Consider the following 20,930-nt stretch of genomic DNA (forward strand, 5'->3'; position numbering starts at 1 on the left):
GACTGGAAGTGAGATTGCAAGGATTCTAGGTTTGCTGGCTGCTTCTGACTTCACCTGAGAGTTACAGAGAAAACCTAAAATGCTAAGTATTGTAAACTCTTAGCTCCATGCTTAGTCAGACAACCACAGATCTTTACTGATGGCTCAGGAAGAATCTCTAGCTACTGTAGCCTCTAAACTCAGGACAGATGCATTTGAGAATCAGACCCAAAATTTGTTCCTGGCTGCTGTAGGATGGCAATGTAAACAAAATTCACTGCTTTACCAGGTCTCTTACATAAAAGTTAGGGTGCTGGTTGGTAAGGAATGGGACCTTGGGAACTGGACTAGCAGTGGGGACATTTGAGAGTACTCAAATGAATCTAAAACTGCCTGAAGGTCCTTTGCTTTCAGAAGCAATGCCTTCTCCCCTTTCTGAAGAATATCTTTCCCTTGCTTGAAAAGCCAGCAATTACCTCACAGGACTTAGTTGCTCTTTCTCCTCCTGATCTTTTCTTAACACCCATGTTTGCCTCTAGACCAGGGGTGGGCAAACTTTTTGACTCGAGGCCCACAATGGGTTCTTAAACTGGACTGGAGGGCCAGAACAAAAGCATGGATGGAGTGTTTGTGTGAACTAATATAAATTCAAAGTAAACATCATTACATAAAAGGGTACAGTCTTTTTTTTTTTTAGTTTTATTCATTTCAAACGGGCCGGATCCGGCCCGCAGGCCGTAGTTTGCCCACGGCTGCTCTAGACCCACAATTAGAAGTAGACCCCAGAATATATCAAGGGATTAACATTAAAAGAATGAAAATATTTTGCCAGTTTATATTGGAAAAAAAACAACCCACAAAAAACAGTAACAAAAACTCAGAGCATATGTGTACAAATGGTTGTTCAGTGGGACTGAATGTAATGGACCCTCTTGTCCAGTGGGGATCATGGGATCCCAAACGGCTGAGGCAGAGGCCAAATGGCAGGGCTTAATTGCAGCGTGTGTTTGCATGCGGGGCTACAGCGACAGTCAGTACAGTTTAAGAACACGAAAACTTCCAGAGCAAAAGGCATTGTTAAACGAACAAAGCGTAGGACATTTCTCATCTGTCCAGTGGCTCCTGGTCTTCCCCTTGAAGACAGTGGCATTCCAGAAGCTGAACAAGCTTATTGACTTGAAATAAAACATGATGTTCTCTTCCAGAATTGTAGAAAAATGAATGAATACAGAACATCATTTATTTGGTCTTTGATATTTCTTAAATCTTTGAGATTTGCTACCATCTGTCTGCTGTTATCAGGGACAAAAAGAATGACTAATAGACAAAAATATTAAAGTAAATACTTGAAAATTTGATATCTTCAAATATTATATTGTGCTAGTCTGCTTGAGCTATGATGATCAAATACCACACACTATGTGGTTTATTTTTTAATAGTTTTTGATTTTTTAAAAAACAGGAAGGGAGAGGGAGAGAAACATCGATGTGAGAGTGCAACATCCATTGGCTGCCTCCAGCATGCTCCCTCCCTGGATTGAGCCCACAACCTGGGCATGTGCCCAAATCTGGACCAGCAACCTCCTGGTGTATGGGGCAATACCCAACCAACTGAGCCACACTGGCCAGGGCACAAACTACGTCGTTTAAACAATATAAATTTATTTTTTCCCAATTCTGGAGTCTAAGATTAAGGTAGGAGCTCTCTTCTGGCCTGTAGATGGCTGCTTTGTCCTCACACGGCCTTTCCTTTGAGCTATCTGGGGCCTCTTCTTCTGAGGACACTCATTCTATCAAATGAGGACTCTACCTTTCTGACCCCATTTAACCTTAATGACTTCCTATCTTCAAATACAGCCACACTGCGTATTAGAGTTTCAACATATGAAGTTTGAGGGTACACAAACACTTAGCTCATAACATATATCTATTATCAGGTTTGTTGAGCGGTTTAGATATACACACACAATGCAAGTATACTTTCTGAGAGTAAATTTTGTCCTACCTTAAATGACATCCTTGTCTACATCACTGTTTCATGATGTTCTGAGACATATATAATCATTTTCAGGGTTTGGATCTCCTCATATGTAAAAGACACTGGCAAAGTACATCTCCAGTCCCTTGGTGGTTATGACAAATTATGTTACTGTCTCTTTGAAGATGCTCAGCCTACTGAGCATTTGTTCTAATATTCATTCACATGTTCCTTAGAAACATATGCAAGGTCTGTATCTTTCCCATTTTTTTTCTCCCTGTGGAAGCAGCAAAGTGTTGACTTTGCAACCTAATCTATTGACTCCAAATAAGTTTATCAAATTTATTTACTCCATATAGCTAAAATTGGTAAAATTGGATAAATTATTTAACAGTTCTGTGCCTTATTGGTACAACGGGAATAATAATAGTCCCCACACTGTAGTACTGTTGTGAGGCTAGAGATAATCCATGTTGAACCCTTAGTCAAGGGCCTGGCACTGTCTACCACTAATGTAAGAGCACAGACATAAGATATAGTTGAAACCATTCACACCAATTAAAGTATTCTTTTTAAACAAGAAAGCTTTGAAAATGGAATAGGGCTTAGTGAAGCCAAATTACAAATTCAGATTTTGATGCTCTATTATGGTATTTCATCCCAGTTAGCTGCTTTCCCCCATCCATGGGGATTTCAAATTTAAGATCTTTATTTGTTCCTAAGTCACCTAGCTTTGACCTCTTACACAGACCTTTGTCTGAACAGGCCAAGGAATAAGAAGATCAAGGTATTGTTGTAGATTTATTTGTGATTCTAAATCCAATGGCCATTAGGCTTCCTCCACCCTCCCCTCTTTGCAGGTGAAGTCACAACATTCATCACCCACTCCACTAATTTTTAGGACAGGTCATGACTTTCTCACTAAATAATCTGGATTCGAAGGCCAGGATGTGGTTGCTTTTTAGATGATGGCTAAATCAGCTGCTGGCCTGCACCAGCCTGGAGGAACTGCAATGTTATCAGCCTTGACCTTTTATCCCCAACAAATTAATTCTTTTCTCTGCTAGTGAAATTGAAAAATCATAGCTACTAAAATAAAGAGTTCCCAGTCAAGCTGCCCTTCTGTCAAGTACCTTAAATTTTAGCTTTGCTCTGCTAACAAGGTGACAGGCAAGGTATAATTAGCACTAATCGCATGCATATACAGCCCCGTCCCACCTCACCCCTAGATAAAAGTCCACGGAGTCCACATTTTAATAATGAGCAGTGAGTAGTAAGGTGTGCAACTCCATTTAGGGAGTCAACGGTTTAACTCAGATCACTCCTTCGTAGCTTTCAGGTCCTGCTTCTGGGAAAAGACTTGGAGCAGGCTAGCATTTGAAACTGTTTTGAAAATGACCTTGTTTCTGTCTCCTCGCTCAGATCTCTCCAGGGAATATTTTGTTCTAGGACATCATGCTCAAGCCCATGGTGGGTACTCCCGAAAAAAAAAAAAAGAATGGCCTTCAAATGAGAATTCTCAATTTCCCAGAGGGGAAAAAAAAATCTAAAAAGGAGTAAATAAAGCAAAAACTTTTAAAAGGGGAGAGTTTTCTTTCTAACACTGTAATGTAGCAATGCTAAAAACTTCTCCTTAGCCCACCTGCATTCCCACCCTACTTCCCCAATGGAAAATCTATTAGAGAAGAATTCAGATCTGGTTGATGTTGGATCAATAAACTCAACTCCATCTGGGGACCTCCATGAACTCAGTTTCACCTCCCAACTGGCTTCTGTGTATTACTAATACACGGTTGCTCTGTGTCCAGGATGTCTTTAGCCAATAGATATTTTTTTTTTCAGTGCAAATGCATAACCACTAAACACAGTGTTGGGTGTGGGGGGATAGTGATAATAAAATGAGTATGACACAGTTTCTTCCTTTAAGGAGCTTAATCCAGAGAAAGGCAAATCCTAAGTGACTGTCCAATTGGTAGCTATAATATGCACTGACCACCAGGGGGCAGATGCTCAACGCAGGAGCTGCCAAGCTGTCATGACGTGGCAGCAGCAGTTCTCTCTGGATGAGGCACCCAGAACCAGAGATGAGGGAGCCCTCTTGCAATCCGGGACCCTGAGGGGAATGTCGGAGAGCCTGTTTAGGCCTGATCCCGCAGGCCAGGCTGAGGGACCCCACCAGTGTTGACATAAAGTCCTTGCTTTCCTAGAGGTTACATTCTATTAAATGAAAAAATTCTTTACTTGACCAATTATTTCTATTTCTGTGGTTGTTCTGAGTCCATATAAATGCAGAACATTGGATATTTAATCTTACCTAATAATAGACAAACATGTAAATTGACCATACCTTTGCTATGCTAACCAGCCAATCAGGAGAGTATGCAAATTAACCTAACAAAGATGGCGGTTAATTTGCATATTTAGGCTCTAAGTGACGGCCTGGAGGGCGGGAGCAGCAAAGCCTCACAGCCCTGGGGCCGGCAGAGCAGCGAAAGCCTCATGGCTCCGGGGCTGGCTCCAGCTGGAGCCCAGCCAGAGCAAAGGCCTGGGTGCCGGGTGCCAGAGGACAACTGGTGCCAGCAGCCAGGGGAAAGGAAGGCCTATTGCACAAATCTCTTCATGCAACAGGCCTCTAGTGTTCTATAAAAAGCAGAAATAGATGCTATGTCTTTATGATCCATAATTGATACATATGTTAGATTAGTTTAGATACTCATGGAAATCATCTGAAATGCATTATTAGCCTCTGGCCAAAATCAAGGTTACCATGAAGGTATACATTTCTACTTGGTCTTAGGTAAGTGATAAAATAATACACCTTAGACCAGGTAAACAAACATTCCTGTTATGGGCTGATTTGTGTCTACAAACTCATATGCTGAAACCCTAATCCTCAGTAACTTAGAATGTAACTATATTTGGAGGTAAGGCCTTTAAAGAGGTAGTAAAATAAAAATGAGGTTATTAAGTGAGTCTTAATCCAATATGACAGGCATCCTTATAAAAAGAGTCGTACAGAGGGAAGACATGTAAAGAAACAGGGAAGAAACCAACCCTGCCAACGCTGTGATCTCAGACTTCTAGCTTCCAGATTTGGGAGACAATATATTTCTGTTGTTTAAGCCACCTGGTCTGTGGACACTGGTATGCAGCCCTAGCAAACTCATACAATTATGTGAATAAGGGAAAATTATGGGTTTTTTTGTGTGTTTTTTTTGTTAATCCTCACCCGAGGACATTTTTTCCAATGGTTTTTAGAGAGAGAAAAAGGGAGGGGAGGAGAAAGAGAGAGAGAAACATTGATGTGAGAGATACACATCAATTGATTGCCTTCCCAATGTGCCTGACCAGGGCCAGGGATCGAGCCTACAACCAAGATTCATGCCCATGATCAAATTCGAACCCGGGACCCTTCAGTCTATGGGCTGACCTCTATCCGCTGAGCCAAAACAGCTAGGGCAAAATTATGTTTTTAATAATTCAAAAGACACTAGACTGTGCTTTGGTAATAATCCCCTGAATAGCTATATGAAAAGGGGCAACCCCACCAAGGTATTTACCAGTTGAGCACTTTTATGTGAGCATAAATTAAAAAGAAAACCTCTAATGTGTTTGAGTCATTATGCATCGCAGGGTCTATTCCTTATAGCATATAGGCTACTGTAATGAATATAAAATGGAAAGGAACATTCTAGATAAAGAAACTAGTTAAGGTAAAATCTATGACTAGTTTCTTTCAGTGAAAAGAAATCGTTTCCAGGAGATAAAATTTGACTTATTGATTCCCTATTGATGTCTTCCCTGAAGCTTTATCAGACTCTTGCAGTGGTTCTCAACCTTCCTAATGCCTCGACCCTTTAATACAGTTAGTTCCTCATGTTGTGGTGACCCCCCACCATAAAATTATTTTTATTGCTACTTCATAACTGTAATTTTGCTACTGTTATGAATCGTAATGTAAATATCTGATATGCAGGGTGTATTTAGGCGACCCCTGTGAAAGGGTCATTCGACCCCAAAAGGGGTTGCGACCCACAGGTTGAGAACCGCTGTTTTAGAGACTTCTGTTACATTATAGGTCAGTGATAGTGAAATGATGGTTAAGGATTAACAGAACATGCATTTAAGTATGAGAATGGTATAATGTGTTCTCAAAGAACCCAATTCAACATGCCCGAGCTTGTATTTGGCTGGACATGTCTGCTATGAGCAAGAACAAAGTGATTATTAGTTCTCAAGAGTATTATTTTCAGGTCATGGAAAAAGTCAAGGGTGACGGTCCAACTCTCAGTGTGCTTTCTTGTCCCATGAAGTGTTTTCATGGCCAGCATGCTCTCCTGGTGATTTTGACAATACTTACTTTTTAAAGATGAGGTCATTTCAAAACTCATTTGCATAATAGAATCAACTTTCAAGATCATTAATGATAAATAAAATTTTAGTGATAAAAATCCAATTTCAATAATAAGGGTCCAAATTGATCAAATTATGATTCCTGTTATAAAACACACACAGGGTTGTTTTTTCTTTAGATTTATAAAAACACTGGATGATAATTAAATTCATTTATTCTTCCTAATGAGAACATTTTATACTTTGGCTTTGAATAGCGGGTTATTGCTGTCATCTCACTCATGCTCTGCAATCTGCCTATAAACGGAGAAAAGTGGGTGGGTTAATTTTATAGATGAGAAAGCTAAGCCCTCCAGAAGGGCTTTCCCAAGGCCCCACAGCTGGTAAGATGTAGGGCATTAACCTTTTTCTACTTATGTCATTGCTTTATATATTCGTCTGTGCATTTTATATTTTATACCTTTCAAACAAAATATCTGCCAAACAAAATAAAGAATTAAGGGAACTACATACATGTCCATTGGATTTGGGAACTTGAGATTGAACCAGTAAAGCATATTAAGAAGCAGAACTCAATTGTGGCTTTATAGCTCACCGAAATATACATGCGGCATGTGTTCAGAAGCTGAGACAGTAAAATGAGCTAATAGATGTAAAAGCATCTGACACAGTGCCTGCCATCTCTTAAGTCCTCGATAAAGACTAGTTGGAGCCAAGTCCTGATAAAATATTGTGCGTAAAGCCATCTCATCAGTTCCTTCACTTTCTTAAATAGCTCATTTGCAGAAGATAGACTTTTTGATTGTTTATCACTCCAGGTTCATTATTCAGTGTGAGGAGAAGTTAATAAAGTGAAGCTAAAGGCAGAAGAAAGAAGACAACCTCAGGCAATAGGGTTATTTTCTAGGTCCAGAAATATAAACAATGACCAGGCAGCTTTTACAGTGTGAGAAGCAAAGAGAAAAATGTTTCTCTGGAAACAGCAAAATGTTAGGAGGCCCTATTATTAACTCAGAATTGTGAATTGTGACAGAGGTATTTCGAATTGTATGGTTCTGTTGGAATTTGAAATATTTTAAAGAAGCAAGAATACAAATGTCTTTCTCATTCCCCAGTGATTATTTTCTTCCAGAAACTGATTTTTATTTTATCTTTAAACATTTTTATTGGTATCTTCATCTCATAGCTACTACTAAACACTCACTAATCATTGCAATTACAACGGCATTGGAGCAGAGTAGAAGCCCAGGCATCAGAAAGGGGGCTTCTAATCCTGGCTCAGCTACTTACCTGTATTACCTTCTGCAATTCCTTTACTTCAAGGAGGTTTCGGCTTTTACAACTGAAAAACGAGGAGCTTAGATAAGGTGACTTCAAATGATTCTTCCCAAAGGCTAATATTTCCAGACCAACTACAACATTGCCTTATTTTGTGTCTGCATTGTTTTACAAATATTTTGAAGGCTTTGAAAGGTTTTCTTTTATGGCATTAGATCCTATAATCAACAAAGACTTAATCATTTTCTTTTTATTGACTCAGGAGTGAAATGTCCAGGGCATTTTTGGATGGCTTTTTGCTTCCTCCCACCCCTCCCCCAGCCCCTCCGTCTCTTGATCTTGCTTCTCAATCCTCTAATTTCTGAAGGTTTTTTCATTTTAGCGCAATAGCAAAATTTCTTAGCATCTTCTGTTTTATTTCATTTGTGTTTCTCTGATTTGGCCTTCATAAGTCCCCAGCCCTCAAAGAAAAAAAGGGGAACCCAGTAGGGAGCAAGGGTGCCCACTGAGTACCTATACAAATGGAAGGCTTGGGGAAATGCCACTGTACACATCCCATGTAGCATTCTCTCCCTGTAACTCATTGGATTCACAATCCAATCTCTTGGGATAGAGCACAGGAATGCTAGTGCTATGCTCCTTTATGGGTGAGAGTAGCACAGCATACTCAGCTGCAATGAAGAGGATCTCTAGACTTTGTCATTGTTTTTCTTCTTGTATTAAAACAGTAGCTGTCTGATCACTTATTATTCAATGTGAAATTCAGTCCTGAGGCTATTCAGGTTTGATCTAGGACCTCTTCCTGCAAGTGGTTAGGGGCAGAAAGCTCCTGCCTCTTCCATTGTTCAAGGATCTTCTTTCAGTGACTCATTTTCATTTCAGTGAGGTAATAATTCTGATAAATACCTCAAAGAGTGTAGCTTCCATTCTGAATTTGTATGCTAGGTTAAATGCTAATCTCAAATCCTCCAATTGATGCCTATAAAAATACAACTCCTTTGTTGAAAACAGGGTTCTGAAGGGTTGCTGGAATCCATTAATACTGAGAAGTACTCCACTACAGCCCTACTTTTTTACAGCACTCCTTTTTCTTTCACCCCATCACTCACACTAAAATGAAGATTTAACATAAAGATAAGATTTTAAAATTATGTTTTAAAATCAGAAAATCTAGCCACACTGGGCTCTAATTTCCACATAGCAGTCAACTGTGGCTAAGAAGTAACTACTTCCTTTAGTCAAAGAATCCAGTCTTTTGCTTACTATATTCCCACCCAGCTGCCTACATTCATTTATGCTTTGGTCCTTGCTGGCATTTATTTATGTTTACAGCTTCTCTTCTACAGCATAGACTACAAACTAAAATGAAAATCCAATGGTACTAGTCTAGCATAGGTGCAACTATCAACCAATGGGCTCCTAGTAATGCTAGAATGAAATAGTAGAGTTTTAAATTTTATTTATGTATTTGTTCATCCATTCACTCAACTGTTATGTGCAAACAGCTGTGTTAGCTGTTGGAATAGTGGTGAACAAGATTCACAATCTTCTTGGTGTAAGATTGTGAAACTAGTGGGAAAAGCTAGATGTGTAAATAAACAATTAGAGAAACTAGTGGGATAAGCTGGATGTGTAAATAAACAATTAAAATGTGATAAGTGCATTGATAAGAAAATATGAAAAATGTACTTTCAAAGTGTTCTTAAGTCTATAGGAAGCTTTCAGAAAATAGAAAGAAAATCATGCAGTTGTGACAACCCAAAGGAAGGGGAAAAGGTCTTTCAAAGAATGAGGAACAGCAACAAAAGATGCTGATTAATTAATTATTAAGTAATTAATGAATGTGTTGATTGAATTTAGCAAAAAAGATGTCTTCTTAGGAGAACTTGTTGAGACTGGATTCTGTGGAATTGTATAAAGACAAATCAGATTATAATGAAAGTTGAATTGAAAATTAGGAAATGAAGACAAAAAATGTAGAAAACACTTGCAATTCTGCAATGGTCATAAACCAGTTCATACTGTCACCTTGGCTCTGGGAAAAAGATGAAAGCTAACAGTTTTGAAAATTTATTTCAAATTAGATAGTGAGACTTCAAAATATATTTATTATTTCAAATCATTTTTCTGTCATATTGATTATGCTAAGTTAATTGTTTTTGTAATCAAGAGCACTCCTAAAGAAAATATTTTCTTGTCTAAATAATTTTAGTGAACCTCAAACTGTACAATTTGGCTTCACTTCACAGATTTTAAAGAACATCAAATCTCAAAGCAAATTTTCCTTTGAAAACAAGCAAGAAAAATTACAGATGACAGAATCACTTCCAACACCTGTAGTGTACACCAATTAAGTAGATGTTCCTTAGTGTCATTTGAACCTCCTGTGAATGATGTTGGACTAGGTAGATGCTGTCTTTATTGTGGTAAAACTACAGGGAAAAGAGTAGTTATCTTCATTTTCCATGCTTTTCGATCCCCACCTTCTCCTTCCCTTCTTCATAATTACTTGCCAAATGATCTCCAGCCAACCGAGTTATCTTGTCTTGAACATGCTGTCCTTTTTATCCAGTCTTCTCCACCGATTCATGCTACTTCCTTCTTCAAAGCCTTCCTTCATCTGGGATTGCTCATCTGGGAAACTATCAATAGATTAACTCCACCAAATCATATGTATGCTTCTGCTTTCTGGTGCTTTAATAATATTTGGAATTCAATGTTCTAATTTTTGTGAATTTTATCCAGACTTTTTAACATATTAACACATGGTGTCATTATTATTATATGATAGAAAATTCACATAGATTAGTTCATTGAAGCCATTCAAAAAGATAGCTAGGTAATATATATATATATATATAGATATAGATATAGATATAGATATAGATATAGATATATTTAAAAGCTACATTTTATTTTATAAGTCGCATCATGGTTTTATGTTATGATCCTTGCATAGATTTAAAATACATACATACAATAAATATAAATTGTATATATACAATGCAGGAAAAATTATAATTAGGAAATTTCATGTCAAATCAATTTGTCACTAATGATGGATCTTTCAAAGAATATTTTAATATAAAACCTGAATCAAAAAATGAATAGTTAATTAACCTATGTATTTGAGGCAAAGTATTGATTTTAGCAGCTTGCTGAAATTTAGGCAACTTTTCAATTAGCAATTTGCAGTTAAAACTAAAATGGAAGAAATATTGAATTTATATGATTTTTGCATATGTGTTTTAATGGAGTATATTTTACAAACTGCAAAATTACCCATTGTTACAATTCAATGACATTTAGTTATTTGTTTTATATTTATTTATCTTTTGTTGTGGTTATGTTCTTTCTTTTTTACATTCTTTGTGTTAAGCAAATATTTTTTAGTGTTTTCACTGTTGAGTTACTCTGTTGATTTTTTTTTTTTTTTTTTTTTTTTACTATATCATTTGACTCATTTACTTACTAATTGCTCTAGGGATTACAGTATGAATCATGACTTACTAAATATAATTCCAAATTATACTAACTTAATTCTGATAAAAAACATTCTTTAATACAAGATATCTTCCTCCCCCAACTTTCAGTAGCTATTATTGTAAAATATAGCCATATATGTTAAAAGCTCAATAATACAGCACTGCAATTACTGATTTACATCTATCTTTTAAAGAAATTAAGAAGATAGGAAAATATATTTGTTACAACCTCTATTACAACCTACATATTTAGCATCTCTAGTACTTTGATTTCTTCCATATAGGTTACCACCTGGTGTCACTTCCTTGAGGATTTAAGGATTAATTTCAATATTTCTTATAAGCCAGGTCAGCTAGCAACAAATTATCTTTATTTATTTGGGAATATCTTTATTTTCTTCCACTGTTTATTGTTTTTTGTTTTGGCTTATAAACAACAGAAATGCATTTCTCACACTTCTGGAGACTGGAAGTCCAGGGTCAGATGGCCTCCTTGTTGTATTCTTGCAAGGCAGAGGGCAGAGAGAGCTGCATTCACTTTTGAGGAGTAGTTTTGCTATCCAGAATTCTTCTGTGGAAGTTTTCCCTTATCAGCATTTTAAAAGATAAGAATTTTATTGATATATAATAACATACCACAAAGTGCATCATCTTCAAAGTACCATTCAGTGGTTTTTAGTATGTTCATAAACTTGTGACTTGATCACTACTATCTAGTTCCAGAAAGTTTTCACACAAACCTAGGCCCTATGGTCCACTACACACCTAGGCTAAAAACCTCCATATTCATTAGCAGTCACTCCCCATTACCGTTGCTCCCCAACCCCTGGGAACCACTAATCTACTTTCTGTTTCTTTCGATTTGTTTATCCTGGATAGTTGATGTAAATGCAACAGCGCAACAGACGGCCTTTTGTGACAAGCTTCTTTCACTTACCATGGTGTTTACAAGTTTTATGCATCTTGTGGAATATATAAGAATTTCTTTCCTTTTTATATACCCACTAGAGGCTCAGTGCACGAATTCGTGCACAGATGGGGTTCTCGGCCTGGCCGGTGATTGAGGCTGATCGGGTACAGTGTTCATACAGTCTACAGTTGTGTATAGTATTGTCCTAGACCTTCACTCTCCACTCACTCAGTGACTCAGCCAGAGCAACTTCCAGGCTGGCAAGCTCCATTCTTGGTGAGTGTCTTATATGTAGGTGTACCATTTTTTTCTTTTATACTGTACCTTTTCTATGTTTAAATATTTATCATTGTGTTACAGTTGCTTGTAGCATTATCGTATTTAGTACAGTAACATGGTCTACAAGTTTGTAGCCTCGGAGCAATAGGCTGTGCCATATAGCCTAAGTGAGCAATAGGCTGCGCCATATAGCCTAAGTGAGCAATAGGCTGCGCCATATAGCCTAAGTGAGCAATAGGCTGCGCCATATAGCCTAAGTGAGCAATAGGCTGCGCCATATAGCCTAAGTGTGCTATAGGCTGCGCCATATAGCCTAAGTGAGCAATAGGCTGCGCCATATAGCCTAAGTGAGCAATAGGCTGCGCCATATAGCCTAAGTGAGCAATAGGCTGCGCCATATAGCCTAAGGGTGCAATAGGCTGCGCCATATAGCCTAAGTGTGCAATAGGCTGCGCCATATAGCCTAAGTGAGCAATAGGCTGCGCCATATAGCCTAAGTGAGCAATAGGCTGCGCCATATAGCCTAAGGGTGCAATAGGCTGCGCCATATAGCCTAAGGGTGCAATAGGCTGCGCCATATAGCCTAAGGGTGCAATAGGCTGCGCCATATAGCCTAAGTGAGCAATAGGCTGCGCCATATAGCCTAAGTGTGCAGTAGGCTATTGGGCCTCGGTTTATGTCAGCGCAGTCTGTGATGTCCACACAATGATGGACATATACCATCAATAAGCAACACATGACTGTAGTATGAAATATGCTGTTATGAATATTCATGTAAAAGTTTTTGTGTGGATATATAGTTTAATTTTTTCTGGGTATCTAACTGGGAGTGGGATTGCTGGGTCATATGGTAACTGTATGCTTAGCTTTTTGAGGAATTACAAACTACATTCTAGAAGTGTGCCCCCCCCTCAGGACTTTGAATATATTATTCCATTGCCTCTGACCCCCATTATTTCTGATATTACATAGTACAGGTAGCTAAGTTGTAATTTTGCTGGTTTTATTGTTGCAAAGATTTAGTGTAGTTGATTAATTCAAGAAGTTTTGTTGGCTAATCTAAACAGAACTGGGAATAATAAGGTGCATAATGAGTGTAAGTGGTTAGTTGAAATGAACTGAAATTAGCCAGAGTGCTGAATTAGATGAAACAAGTACACAACAGAACACTTTGTAGGCATAGAGTGCCATATTTAAGGAAAATTACAGCACTCCACAGCCTGAGGTTTTTTTTGTTTTTTTCCCCCCTTGACTTTCCATCATTGGGAACTTAGTCATCAGAGGTCAGTCTAAACAGGAGAAAATTTAAATGCATACTTGGTGGATCTAAGGCAGAGTGGTGTTAGAGAAGAACTGAATCACAATTTCAAATAAGAATAATAACTGGTGACTCCAGGGTTACATTTGTGGTCATCTCTCATTGACGGAAGCAGAGAATTTATGTTGCCTTCTGGGTCTACCGTCCTGTTCTAAAATCCAAGGGGAATAGTTCCTCCTGGTGCTTTTAGATGTTAAAAGGGGGACCTCAAGACTTTAAATTCCAAGGTAGTTAAGCACCTATTTAAGTTGAATGGAATATTTAAAACATGCTAAAGTTAGAAAACATCAAATAATTAGAAGAGCCCTAGCCGGTTTGTCTCAGTGGATAGAGGATCGGCCTGTGGACTGAAGGGTCCTGGGTTTGATTCTGGTCAAGGGCACATGTCTGGGTTGTGGGCTTGAACCCCAGTGGGAGGCAGCTAATCAATGATTCCCTCTCATCATTGATGTTTCTATCTCTCTCCCTCTCCCTTCCTCTCTGAAATTTAAAAAAAAAATAGAAGAAAAGCCTAGGTTGTGTAGTACTGACAATAAAAGAAACCAGATCATTCAAAGGTCAATGGAATTGCTGACAGCACCGTGATATAATACAGCCCGCCTACCAGCACCATTAAACACTCAGGGGAGCAAAACTCCTTTGAGGGAAGCACATGAAGACAATAGATCACAGCCAGCTTCTGAAGCTGCAGCTGCTTTCAGTCTTCTAGAAACTTTGAAGTTACCTTTGATTTTTTTAAGTCTTCTTTTTATTTTTAGAGTCCCCCCTTCATAATATCTCTGGTGTTCATCCTTTCTATATTAGAGTTCTCCAGAGACTTGGAACGAATAGGGGATACACATAGAGCAATTTTAAGAAATCAATTGTGTGATGGTGGGGACAGGCAAGCCCCAAATCTGTAGGGCAGACCAGTGGGCTGAAAATTCAGGTCAGAGTTGACACTGCAGCCTTGGATCTGAATTCCACAGGGCACCAGGCTAGAAACCCAGGCACAGTTTCTGTGTTTTCTGCTTGAGGACAATTCTTCTTTGGTACATCTCAGTCTTTGATCTTGAGGCCTTCAACTGACTGGATGACGCTCACCCACATCATATAGAGTCATCTGCTTTCCTCAAGGCCTACTGATGTCAATGTTTTAAGTGTTATTCACACCTAAAAATATCTTTTTTTTAAAAATATATTTTATTGATTTTTTACAGAGAGGAAGGGAGAGAGATAGAGTTAGAAACGTCGATGAGAGAGAGAAACATCGATCAGCTGCCTCCTGCACATCTCCTACTGGGGACGTGCCCGCAACCCAGGTACATGCTCTTGACCGGAATCAAACCTGGGACCTTTCAGTCCGCAAGCCGAAGCTCTATCCACTGAGCCAAACCGGTTTTGGCACACCTAAAAATATCTTAACAGCAACTCTAGCCTGATGTTTGACCAAAGAACTGGGTACTATAGCCTAGCCAAATTAACACACAAAAATTAACCATCAAACTTTACTTCCTGTTTCTATATCTATCTTCAACTTAGGCTTTCATCACCTCATACATGAAATTATTAAATCGGACCCACACCCACCGCAGGCTAGTTTTCCTCCATTTTTCAACTCACCTTTCTTACGGTATTGTTATGCCCAGATTTCAAGATCCCCCAAGACAGACCCCTAGGGAGCCGAGTCCGATGCAAAAGCATAGAGTCTTTTATTCAAGCCCGGGACTTGGTCCCCCCCATGCCTCCATTACTGGATGCAAGAGAGAGCCCCGAGTCCCAAGGGAACAAAGAATTTATAGGGCTTGGGCTCGGGGGGTGGGGGCACACTCTGACCACTGATTTGGCCGATTCCGGTTGGTTGAGTGAGGGCCGGGGGCTAGTGACGCAAGGGCAGGGTGCAGCTAGGGTCTGGTTACACAAAGACAGGGGGGTGGCTAGCATACTCTTGGCCTTGGGCTAGTTTCCCCCGCTTTCCCATTGGCTGAGATAAGGGCAGGCTGAGTAACTGATACATTCAGCGGCTTTTTATTGGAAGAGGGGATAAGGACACAGCTATCAGTCATGTTCTGTCCTTTCAGTATTGCCATATTCCTATATTTTTTTTCTTAAAGTTCTTCATTATCTCACCCAGGCTACTAACCTGATTCCCAGCTACTCATGGACTCTCTCCTCACTCTATTCATGGTGATTCCTACTCTTCTCCATGTGAGTGGCTCATTCTGTGCTGGTCTCATTATAGTTGGGCTGCCATGTTTCCTCCTTTAACTTTCTAATACTCTCTCTACTATGGTTTATTCAAATTATATCTGCTCCAATTCCCCTGGTGATCTTGTGTCTCTGGAGCATGTTATCCATTTGTCACTAGTAGCTTCTGGTTCGGCAGTTAGTTGTCCTCTAGTTGTTTGATATATGTTATTTTTGTCCTCTTAATGAAATTGTAAGATACTTGAATTAGGAATTGTGTTTCATTTTTCTTGTATGCACCACATCACCTGGCACGGTGCTAACCAGTGGTTGCATGAAGGATATCATTTGGTCATTAATTGATTTTGGCAAAAGAAATCTGTAACATTGTACAATTTAAGCTTAAATTATACATTAAAAATTGCAGCTGGGAACTAAAATAATATATAATTCTAGGTCCTACCTTTGGACTACTGAATTAGAACCTCTGAGGGTGAGTCCAGGAAACTGTATTTTAAACCATATTTTTAAAAACTTTCCCAAGATGAATTTGATTTTGCAAGTGTGAACACAGGTATTTAGGAATTACTAGAAGTTTAAAATTGGTCTTTTTAAAGATTGGCCCCAGAAGGCAACTAGGTCTCTGAGATTGAAGCTTCTGATATTGAAGAGTTGGGGCTCTATTCTGATTCTTCCAGAAAGCTCAACCAGGTTCTAAATAGAGGAGTGCTGGGATATATTAACCTCCAAGGGAAAACGAAGCAAGCCTATATAGGAAAGCCTTCCTTCAGACAAAGTTCCTGAAGTTTTCAGGATGTCCAAGGAGAAATATCCACTCTAAGAGAGCACATCTATCCCTAATTAGGCAAGAACCCTTTAAAATTCTGGAGTTCTACACAAGGTAGCTCTTAGTACAAATTTAATGTCCATTAAAGGAACATATCTACATAATGTTATCATTAAAATAGTCTAAACACTAGGCATTTGCAAAGTATGACTGATTTAATAATCTTTGAAAGTGAAATTGACTTGGTATTATGATTTAAAACTTTATTTAATGTTTTAATATAAAACTTTTTAATGTTTTATTCAAGATGCGCCATTGAGTTATGAAAAATGGCATATATTTTATCTTTAATATTGAGTTATTCTAATCAATAAAATTACTTTTATTAATTACTCTATTGAAAATCACATAGGATGTCAATTTATTAAACTAAAGGTAAGTCAATAAAAATTAGATAATTAATGATATATGAAACAATAAATGAAAATTTATGACTTCACATAAGTGGCAGCTGATTTTGATTACAAACATGAGTAAGAATGAGACCTAATAATTAACTTGTCTTAACTGTAGTGTAATATGATAAGCTTAATATTAATATGTTGAAATGTGATTAGGATTTATAACATTCATTAATAGTTCATTTACATAATATAATTTATAGAGGACAGCTGGAGCAATGTTATTAAAGTAAGAGAGAGGAAAATTATATATATCCAAATGCCAGCATTGGAATTGAAGCTACTAGTAATAACATTATACACTTCTCCATAAGGGATTTCCACTGGCTAGGTATTTTAGAATAGCATTGTTATAGTTAGCTATAACACCATCTCTGCTGATCTCTTGGGCTAATGTTCATAGCTTTTTCTCTTTTCCTTTACTATGTCATTTCACTCCTTTAAAGAACATGCATGGCAATTTTAATATTAGAAAGATATAGGCTTTGATTATAATAAACATGTGTTACTGGTAATATTTAAAAAGACACATATGTACATATATGTATATATACACACATGGTGGAACAAAAGTAGATTTATAGATGTGAGTCTGCAAAACACAGAGATTATTCTTATTTATTAATTATTGTATCATTTTCCATATGATCAACTGTAAACCTACTTTTGCCACCCCTGTTTGTATATTCCCTACTATATTAAGTAGATACAGAGAATTAAAGTGAGTCAGGTATTTTGGACCCGTATTATGAGAGGAGGAACTGCTTTGCACTGGGGTCACAATCAATGGCCGTATGGAAAATGTACAGTAAGATGACTGACTCTCCAGAAGTTTCAAGAGGGAATCTGTGGATCTTCCATCTTCTGGGAGATGATGGTTCTGAGTGACCTCACCCTTTATGCTTGGATATTATTGAAGCACACTAGGGAAAAAAGTGACCTGACATTAGACAAGACAGAAATGAAGAGGTGTCCAAGGAAGAGTTAAAGGGGGGAAAAGGAGATATACAAACATGTGGGCACATATATACATATATAGTTCATCATGTGATAAGGGCTATGGAGAAAAAACAAGTCTCTAAAGGGGTTTAGGGACCTCGATGTTGTTATGTACATAGTTTTTTATAGGGTGGCCAGGGAAGGTCCTTCTGGGAGGATGGCTTTACAACAAAACCCTGACGGATGTGAGTAAAATAAGGCATGCAGAAAAGATGCAGCATTTACTGGTAGAGGCAATAGCAAAATGGCCTGCTTAACATTGAGGCACTCCACCAGCCAGTGTGGCAATAGCAGAGAGAGCAAGGGGGAAAGTTGAAAGAGATGAAATCAGAGAGGTAGCATGATGCTAGGTCAGGGGTGGGCAAACTTTTTAACTCGAGGGCCACAATGGGTTCTTAAACTGGACCGGAGGGCCGGAACAAAAGCATGGATGGAGTGTTTGTGTCAACTAATATAAATTCAAAGTAAACATCATTACATAAAAGGGTATGGTCTTCTTTTTTTTTTAGTTTTATTCATTTCAAATGGGCCAGATCCAGCCGGCAGGCCGTAGTTTGCCCACGGCTGTTCTAGATTGTGTAGGACCTTGTGAGTCAGCACAAGGATATAGCATTCTGGCTGCAATGGGAAGCCATTTATAAGGTACTAGAGGCCCGGTGCACAAAAATTTGTGCACTGGCTGGGGGGGGGGAGGGGGCGTCCCTCAGCCCCACTTGTGCCCTCTCACAGTCTGGGACCCCTCGGGAGATAACGACCTGCTGGCTTAGGCCCACTCCCGGGTGGCAGAGGGCAGGCCCAATCCCTAGGTGCCTGCCCTGCAGCTCCTGGTTGGGCTCAGAGCAGGGCCAATTGGGGAGTTAGGGCACTGCCCCCTGTCATGCACAGAGCAGGGCAGATCAGGAGGTTGCGATGCCACCCTCAGTCACGCTCAGGGTAGGGCCGATTGGGGGGTTGGGGCGCCGCCCCCTGTCACACTCAAGGCAGGGTCAATGGGGAGGTTGCAGCGCCACCCCCTGTCATGCACAGAGCAGGGCGGATCAGGGGGTTGTGGTGCCGCCCCTGTCACAGAGCTGACCAATCAGGGGGTTGGGGCGCTGCCCCCTGTCACGCACAGAGCAGGGCCGATCAGGGGGTTGGGGCACTCCCCCCTGTCACACTCAGGGCAAGGCTGATGGGGAGGTTGCGGCTCCACCCCATCACACACAGATCAGGGCCCATGGGGGGGTTGGGGCACCGCACCCTGTCACACACAGAGCAGGGCCAATCAGGGGGTTGGGGAGCTCCCCCCTATCAGGCACATTAGACAAGACAGAAATGAAGAGGTGTCCAAGGAAGAGTTAAAGGGGGGAAAAGGAGATATACAAACATGTGGGCACATATATACAGAGCAGGGCCGATCAGGGGTTGGGACGCCTTCCCCTGTCACGAACAGAGCAGGGCAGATAGGGAGGTTATGGCCCCACCCCCTGTCACACACAGAGCCACAGGGCGATCAGGGGGTTTGGGCACTGCCCCCTGTCACGCTACTCCAGGGGCAAGGAGACCTCGTGGCTCTGCTGATCCCAGTGCTGGGAGGCCTCGCGGCTCTGCTGATCCCAGTGCTGGGAGGCATATTACCCTTTTACTATATAGAATAGAGGCCTGGTGCACGGGTGGGGGCCGGCTGGTTTGCCCTGAAGGGTGTCCTGGATCAGGGTGGGGGTCCTCCTTGGGTGCCTGGCCAGCCTGGATGAGGGGATGATAGCTGTTTGCAGCTGGTCACACCCCCTTCAGGGTGGGGGTCCCCACTGGGGTGCCTGGCCAGTCTGGGTGAGGGGATGATAGCTGTTTGCAGCTGGTCACACCCCCTTCAGGGTGGGGGTCCCCACTGGGGTGCCTGGCAAGTCTGGGTGAGGGGCTGAGGGCCATTTTCAGGCTGGCAGGTGACTGAAGCTCCCAACCTCTCCTTTTTTCCTTTTTGTTTTAATTCTGGGATATATTTACCTCCTATGGCTGTCACTGGAGCTGAGAGCCTGCTTTAGCTGTGAGACCTCAGCTGCTGAAAGCAGGTTTCTGGGCTTTGTTTACCTTCTGTATTTGAAACTTTGTTGTGACTCCAGCTCTGAGATCCCAGCCAGCTGAAAGCAGGTTTCTGGGTTTTGTTTAGGGTTCTATATTTGCAACAATGTTTCTTAGAGAGCAGCTCAGAGCCCACCAGCGGCAGGCAGGGAACCTGGCTTCCTCCATCACTGGAGCAAGCAAGCCTCCTGTTTGCGTCAGTTGCCTGGCTGCCGGCCACTATCTTGGTTGGCAGTTAATTTGCATATCGCCCTGATTAGCCAATGGGAAGTGTGTCGGAGCTACGGTTAATTACCATGTTTCTCTTTTACTAATAAAAGATGGGGGCAGCAGGGAGAAAGTTATCTGACCTACAATTAATAGGATCACTCGGTGCTATGTTGAGAATATGTTATAATAAAAGGAAGGGTAAAGTAAAAGCAGAAAGAGCAGTCAAAAATTTCTTGAAATAATTTGGTGAGGGATTAGAATAGCGTAGATTCTGGTGGAAGTAGTGAGAGGTGATAGTTTCAAATGGTTTACTGTCTGATTGAATGCAGGGTGAGAAAGAGAATGACCCCAAGATTCTGTCCTCAGCAATTAGAAAGATGTAATTGCCATGAACCAAAATGGAGAAGGCTGCAGTGAAAAGTTATGAAGGAAGATCAGAAGCTGAGTTTTAGGACATGTCCATTTTGAGATACCTGTTAGGCATCCAAGTAAAGAGATTGAAATAAGAGTTGAACTTGAGACTAGAGTTTATGAGTGATCAATAATAAATGATGTTTTTAAAAGCATTTCAGCTTGCAAACTTTTTATTTTACCTATTTTCTTCAGCCATTTATAGAAAAACACATTAAAAAGTTTACTATTAGTGGAGGCTTTTGATGTACAAACAAA

The sequence above is a fragment of the Myotis nattereri genome (genome assembly GCF_964212035.1).
Source record: "Myotis nattereri genome assembly, chromosome: 18".
Classification (NCBI taxonomy): domain Eukaryota; kingdom Metazoa; phylum Chordata; class Mammalia; order Chiroptera; family Vespertilionidae; genus Myotis; species Myotis nattereri.